This window comes from Sinocyclocheilus anshuiensis, unplaced genomic scaffold, assembly GCF_001515605.1.
Source record: "Sinocyclocheilus anshuiensis isolate Anshui unplaced genomic scaffold, SAMN03320099.WGS_v1.1 scaffold13, whole genome shotgun sequence".
NCBI classification, from domain to species: Eukaryota; Metazoa; Chordata; class Actinopteri; order Cypriniformes; family Cyprinidae; genus Sinocyclocheilus; species Sinocyclocheilus anshuiensis.
The window spans coordinates 3,577,092-3,585,436 of record NW_015538026.1 but is presented as its reverse complement, the minus strand read 5'-3'; the positions used below and the strand labels follow the sequence as shown (position 1 = coordinate 3,585,436).

Genomic DNA, 8,345 nt, shown 5'->3' with positions numbered 1-8,345 from the left:
AGGTCGGACTAGGCAGGTAAGAGCCTGACGAGACAGACAGCAACGGGCAGGCTGCAGTGATTTGAGACATACACGTGATTGTCTGTTATAGCATGTTGTAACTTAGAAGCACTTATATTTACTATAAACTCCTTTTTAGACGATCCACAAAATGCATAATTGCAGTTCATAGGTAAGTAATAACACGCGAGCATTAGTGCCTGTAGTCATACCACATGTAATCACAGCTGTGGTAATGTTCACTAACGTTACCACAGACAGGGACTGTGATCTTGCTTTTAGTAATTAATTGCAAGTAACAAACACATATTTAAATAGGTAAGTGAGACTAGTGCGTTTTTTTTTTTACAACGTTTACCACATAGTACTATTTTAGAGACATATATTTTCATTAAAACGTTTATTTGTTTGTGAAAATAAAGGAAATTCTTCCGCTAGAAGTAGGGATGGTCATTTTGGTTAATTTTCCGGACCGACACCCGCAGCTCGTTATCCGAACATTAACTGATAAGATTTGAATATTAAGTATTAAATAAATAATATGATGGACGAGTGTCTGTGACCCATTAAAAATATACCTCCAGCGCTTCTGAGAGCAAAGAAAAACCGAATAAAATAATATAAATAAAAAGAGTAAAATAAATAGGCATACAAGAAATATTTTTCACTTAATTTAGCCCGATTCACAACGGTTATCTTATAATAATGTTTTCTAATTTGAGTGGTACGGGTAGGTTTTCGTGGGAAATTCGAGCATGCCTCTGTGTCATTACATCATGTCTGTAAACATAAAGAAGTTGTCCTGGCTACTAGACTATCTATGGCAGGGGTGCCCAAACTCGGTCCTGGAGGGCCGGTGTCAAATTATATTCCAGTTGTGCTTTTGATTACAGATAGCCTGGGATTACACAAGATTTGTATTTTAAAGACAACCAGTTAGAAGGGAGCATAATTTGCTTTTTGTGTTAAAAGAATTTCTTAATATGAAATTCTAAGAGTATGACCATTAGAAACCATGTGAATATGAGGCAAGGGATTGGGTGTCTGTTGCTAAGCATCAAAGAGCTGGAATACACTACACAACTTTTAAAATCTGAACAGATTTTAATACGCTGTACATCGTACACTTACAGACTTTGTAAACAGTCACAGAGGAAAACCTGGCTATCATACAATAAACGACTGAGGATCATACATTACCGATAACAACAAACTCACGCAGAAACGTGCGCCTTGTTGCAAGGAGATGCCTTACAAATGAAAACAATGTGTTCTACAATCGGCTCATAAAATGTTTAATATCCCCCAACTGGCTGGATTCTAAAGCTAGAATCGTGACCATAAAGCGAGTCTGTGACCATCATACATTATGCGACTTTCTATGAAATCTGTCAACTCAAATCTGCAGAGTGGCTCTGACTTTCGGCATCTTCTCCAGACTGTAAATCGGGGGAAAAAATCTGGGCAAAAGTCGTGTAGTGTATTCCAGCCTGCATTCTAAAACACCGCTTCGTTTCACACTGTACAAGTTTGGCACCACGAAAAGCGGTGCTAACCCCATTTCTAAAGCCTGGAATACACTAGGCTACACGACTTTTAAAATCTGAACAGATTGGGGATCATACACTTACCTACTTTGCAGTAGTCACAGAGGAAAAACTGGCCATACACTAAACAACTGAGGATCATACCAAACTTTAAAGTTGCTCCGATCACAACAAACTCACGCAGAAACGTGCGCCTTGTTGCTAGGAGACGCGTTACAAATGAAAAGACGTGTTCTAAAATCGGCTGAAAATATCAAACATGTTTGATATCACCCAACTAGATGGAATCAGAGACTGTAGTAGGGCTGTGCGATTAATCGAAATCGTCATAAAATCGCGATTTGAGCTTGCACGATTTTCCGCACCCCCGACCTCCCGCAGTATGCTATCCGAACCAATCAGAATGCAGCGTGCCTAAATGGAGCACGAGAACAGAACAGGCCGGGCGGGCATACTAACGTAATGCCAGGTCCACACACTCCGGGGAGGAGCGGTGCGTCTGCAGCACCGATAAGAGCTCTATGACCAGTGCATGGCAAAAAAAAAAATCCCTGGACACAGGATTTTTTTTTTTTTCTGCCATATGTCTATTCTAGAGACATTTTGTTACACCTTTACTTAGTGATTATTTTGCCTTATGTCTGTTCTAGAGACATGTTACAGATTTTTGATAAAGCTCTAATTGGTTTTCTTTTGGAAATATGTTTCAAATTCACACTGAATGCATTAATGACTGTAAAGCATGTCTGTGTGTGTCAAAATCGTGATTAAAATCGAAATCGCAATATTGATCAAAGAAATCGCAATAGGTTTTTTTTGTCCATATCGCACAGCCCTAGACTGTAGCTACAAAATCGGAATCTGTGACCATCATACACTATGCGATTTTCTATGAAATCGGTCAACTCAAATCTGCAGACTGACTCCAGACAGTAAATCGGCGGAAAATCAGGGCAAAAATCATGTAGTGTATTTCAACCTTAAGTTACAATTGTGAAAGGTACCTTTAAAGGCGGGGTTTAAAACTGAAGATTTAACAAAACCTGAACCACCAATTAACAACCTCGATGCTCACAGTAGGTCTTGTCTTTAATGGTTTATATGTTATTGTTAAAAATCAGTTCCCATATAGAGAAAATAAATGGGATTTTTACTTATGGAACCTGACTGTTGCACTCTGTATCCTTGAATATAACATGGCTGCTGTGTTGGCAAGTCAATATCCCAGATCCATGCTTTATGTTGTATTGATTAACTTATGCTTCAGGTAAAATGACCAGTTAATTTAGTTAAATCTGAAGACCATAATGGACAAATAATATGGTCGATTGTGTAACCGTGTGTAATGAATGTATCTAGACTGCCTTAACAGTGCTTGATATAATTTAGAGGTATATCAGATTTCAGTCCTTTTATGGACCTATAAAACAGACTTCACCTGCTATTGAGGTCACATTTTTCTCCACACGTTTGAAAGGGCAGAATGATGAATAATAGTCAATGAATGCCTAAAAATCGATCATTAGATTCTGTATTAAACATGTATGTGAATATTTCTACACACATGCAGAGATGTCTTTAAAACCAGTATTTCATGGTAGAGCATCATGTGCAGCAGCACGTGTTTTGTGTACATATTGTGATAGGATCAGACAGCAACAGTCGCTTAGTGTTTATGTAGCCGGGCCTACATTAGATAAGTGTTTGCGTATTTGTTGAACTTACTAAAAAAAGAAATGGTCAGGTTCGAGCCAATTTGTCCGTTTTTGGTCTTAGCGATTTATGAGTTTATTAATAAAAGCTTTAGTTAACATTAACCAATGCAAAGCAAACAAACAGTTTGAACTTTAAAGCCAGTTAAAATCTTATAGATGGGTGGTCGCTTTTCACCCACGGCATTGTCTAATGCCAAATTTACACTGCAAAGGTGGCACAGATGTACTTCTGAAGTGGCACTGAGGTGTCGTTACACAGATTGTTTAGTGCTGCTCAGAGCTGGCATTTACACAGCGAGTACAACTTTATGATAGCAGGGGCTGAAGTGAATTAGAGCAGGCATAATTTAATCCCTAATTTAGCTGTGTAAAGAAGATACATTAAGAGGTTATACTTAGAAAATTTTAGATTTCTATCAAATATTATGGCAAATGTACACTGCAAAGATGGCAGAGAAGCACTTCTGAAGTGGCATTTAGGTGTCTTTACACACACAGTTTAATACTATTCAGAGTAGGCAAAAGTGTGTTTACACAGCAATCACAGCTGTATGCTATGATACTGAGGGCAGAGGTGGGTCAGAGCTAGCATAATTTAATCTGGCTTTTATACAAATTTTATACAAGATCTTTACACTGAATTTTAAGTTGACAGAGCAGACTGTGAAAAGATTCTTCAGAAGGTTTCTCATGGTAAAATGTTTTGAATTTCTATCAAATATTAAACGGAAAGATTTTATTTACATTTTAACCAAGAGCTTGTAACACTCCAAAGAGAAAGGAAAAATTGAAATCGCATCATATGACCCCTTTAATTTAATTTTTGTATTTTTACCTTTAATTTAACTTTTGATGCTCATCAAGTAAAAAATAAATACATTTGTCCAAGGGATAGTATGATGGTGAGTTATACCTTTAATTAAGAAATGAGACAGTGTTTTCCACAATACCAGGAGTGAATTACCCATCTTCCATCTTCCATGTTCCCTGTTGCTATTCTCACAATAGTTTCCATACGCTCACTCTGAGCTTTGAATGCCAGTACTCACAGCACAGCCTTGTGTGTATCCCCGACAACCTTTGGCTCTTCGGTTGGCATTCTCAAAGAAAGGCACATTGCCCATTTACCATGCCCATTGCAGCACTAAATGAATAATAAGTCATTGATATGTCTGAGGAACTGCTGGGAGGTGCTCTTTAAACACAATGGCTAATTCCCTTTAAAGGGACATGACGGTGCTGTGAAGATGTCGGAACAGGTTATGGTACTGTTTGTAGCAGAACGTTGTAGCTGAATTCCCACCTAAGTGACATTTAAACAAAAAAATCATGACATAAGCAGGGAGGAGAGGAGGTGACCACATTAGTCTCTCATTGTTTATGAAATATAGCGACGTTCTGAAATGTTTTTAAGCAAGAATGTTGAACGTTTTGCTTGTTGAAGTGAAGTCATTGACTCCATTAAGCTATCATGAGGATGAATGAGTTTTTAAATGAAGTGCCGTGGCTCAATTTGTGACCAGGCTAAGTGGTGTTAAGAGTTTGGTTGTTGTTACAAAATGAAATGCCTAAAATGCACATGGTTGTTTAGGTTCTTTCACATTCTTGTTTAGGTTTTGAGTAACTAATTACACCCTCCAATAAATTAGTTGGAGGAATCCACAGAGCCTCACCCTGCTGCTGTTTACTTAAGGAAACTGGAGGAAGAAAAGAAACACCCTGTACATGCCCCTCTCACCATCAAACAAGTTTGTGCTTTGCCAGTATGTACTTTAGTGTGTGTAAAGAAATGAAGAGGGTTTGTTTTCTCTTTTAGTCACATGGAAATACATGGCTGCTTCTTGTTGTCTGGCTGCCACTCCTCGGCAACTGGCACCAGTCGCAGGTGACACTGTAGGACTGCTTGCATACTGGGGAAATGGGTGAAAATTTCGGACCTGTCAGTAAATGGTGCGCAGCTCTTTCATGTGTATATCGTCACTGAATCTTTTAGTCTTGAGATTGCACAATCGTGAGAAAAAAAAAATTCTGTCTGATGCACCGAGATAAAATGAAGGTCTGTAACCAAAGTCATCGTGAGTGTAGTTCTCATTTCTCTTGGCATGTTAGTATAATGTACAAAGACAGGTCAACAGTAGCCACGGGCTGCCTCTAGTGCACTAGTTGTTGCTGTAGGCACTGTCACTGGGCCGTCAGAACATAATATTGGCAAATATGAGAAAATATCACCGAAATGACCAGCAGACTTGCAGATGTTTTAAAAAGAGAACTCATCCCTCCTTCAGGGTGAAAGCAATAATGTTTAAAATAAAGCTTGCATCAGAAGGAGCTGAAGAAAAAAAAACAGATAAACATATTTTTATTATTATCTTTTTTTTTTTTCTGAGTTAAAGACACCATGACATGAAAATGTTAGTTTTGGGGCTTTTAGTCTGTGTCTGTTAGCTTTAAGGCAATATTTAAGCTAGTTTAATTCTAAAAGATGACTAAACATTAAATAATAATAATAATAATATGAAAAGTGTTGTTGCATGTAAATGTTGCATGTATTATATTATTCAAATATAGCCTATTACATTCTTTTATATTATATTATATTATATTATATTTATTATATTATATTATTGACTTGCTGATTTTGAGATATCAGTTTGCCTATGTGATGGACATTGGTTATGATTATCTTTGGAATCTCCTTTGAAGGCCATATTTAACAAAACACACACAAAAGACCTAAACTGGAAGCAACGCAACCTGTTTTACAGAATACAGAAGTTTGTTGCATGTAACTGCACTTTTTTGTAGCCATGACTAGTATCATAGCATTTTAGCACCACACCAAAAATCATGGTTCATTGCTGTATAAAAAAAAAAGTGACAAGCCCTTTTGGCATGCCTCACCTCTTTAAGAGTAAATACGCTGACACTGGAAGAAAACTGCACTTATCAAAGCCATTTCATGGGGTCTTTAATGACAAATTAGTAGTAGCACAAGGCCTTTTCATTGGCATTTCCTAACCAACCACAGGCCTTAATTTGGATATTTATCACACTGCGAGCTGTGTGGTTGCATGACATTTAACAGCGTAACACCTAAGCTTTCCAATGCGCTCACACTGGGAAACATGAATGGGAGCCTCTAAAATAATATTTTCCATAAACCGTCCACCAAAGCACTTATTACTCATGCCAGAACCACACAGACAGCAAAGACCATCTAAAAATATCAAATTACTGCTTGGCACTCGTGGAGGAGTGGTGTGCACTCAAGAGGGTGTCTGTGTGCATTTTGTTCCTGTTCGTATTCCAGGGAGGGTGTTTTGTATGTATTACAGACAGTTGATGATAGAATATGTGCATGGACAGCTGGTTGCTCTCTTTTCTGAACAGCTTCATGTGTCACGACTATTTCCAGCACCCTAGAGTCAGCTTAGGAAGTGAGCACCCTGCTATCAGTGCAAAAGCAGCTATTGGCAGACATCTGAAACCATCAATGTAGGATTCTGTCACGGCCTTAATATATAAAGTCTGAAAACGTGATGAAAAACATGGTTGTGAATCTTTGACTGATTTGATTCATGATATTCAGTTTGATTCAGAATTTAAATTCAGAGCAACATAAATTTTAACTTGTTGTATGACAGTCTTCTGTATGCCAGTTCATTATTTATTTTACATAAATAACTGGCCACCTCCTCTTATTAATTAACATATAGTAATATTTATTAATATTAATATTTTATTATTATTTATAATAGTTCAAGATTGATGCAGTTCAGTTAGCAGGATTTTTAATTGATGGCGCATCGACAAAAACAATTGTATCATTCCACCCCTATGAAAAAATGGGATGTCCGATATATTGGTATTTGAAGTCATATCAGTTATTACATGGCAGATATTTAAGATTTTTTTATTACATTTTATTGATATTGGTTGATTGGATGGATGTTTAATCGTACTTGATCATTTCCATTTTTGTATTTACATTACCTTTGCCATCTGAATCTCATTTAAGCTAATATTTAAACACTATATAATATATAATTTAACACACCTTTTTGCAACCCTAGTTAAATGTAATCTTTAGCAAAATTTGTAATTAATATTTGTAATGTTTCCTAATTCTACAGACTACATTATAATGCCTGAATTTGCTTTTAGCATTTAAAATGATTGATTTTAGTTTCTATTTTTAGGCAAACAATAGAATAGCATTCTATAGAATGGAATATATAATAGCAGTATCAGCCAGAATATTAAAATGAATACATCCCTTTTGAAAAACGGGACAGTCATTTGTAATGTCATCTTATCTGACACAATGGACACTGTAAACATTGTAAACACACAGGCTGTTATTCTGTGGTTTTCAGTCTCTTTCCTCAGCTCATTGAAGGAAGAGAAGGACAAGTTGTTTTATTGCATTCTGCGTGTGTCATTTGTTTGTTTACAGATTTCTATTTGCAGACTACCCATATATTATCTCCAATGATGCCCGAGACCGCACAGACTTGTTTTGAGGATCTTGGTGACACAGGACAAGTTGATAAAAGTGTTGTGTTCTGAAACGCTGCGTGATGTGCTGCAGGTATGTGTAGATGTGAGAGCGATGAGTCCCAGAATTGCTTATGACAGGCTGTCATCCCCTTCTGACGGCGCATGTTGGAGAGAGTGTTCCTGTAACTGCAGCTATCACCTATAGCTACTGTCTCTGCACTGGATGAATGATTGTTACTGGAGGTTTGGCTATTTTAAGGACGGAGAGATGGATGACCTGAGGGCGAGTCGATCAGCTCGGGGCTGCAGACATCCCTCAAGTGTCAGTGGCATGGGGCAGTCTGTGATGTGCTGGAGAGTGTTAGTCGCTCTTCGTGTTCTCTGGCTTTTGTTTTTGTGAGTATTCAGAGCAAGAGAGGTGGACTGTGAAGGAGGGGGCACATAGTAATGATATCATCATCATCATGAAAGCTCTGATTGTTCCAAACACTGCAAGAAAGAAAGAAAGACAGAAAAACAAAAAAGAAAAGAATGGCCAGTAAAGGCTTCTGTGTGTATGGCAGTCTTGGAGTTTCCTATATGT

At 37.5% G+C, this 8,345-nt stretch overlaps 1 protein-coding gene across 2 annotated transcripts in view; it reads left to right on the top strand.

Moving 5' to 3' along the window:
* LOC107679960 (sodium-dependent phosphate transporter 2-like) overlaps positions 1 to 8,345 on the top strand; it is a 48,220-nt gene that overhangs the window by 980 nt on the left and 38,895 nt on the right. The gene's annotated exons all lie outside the window — the stretch shown is intronic.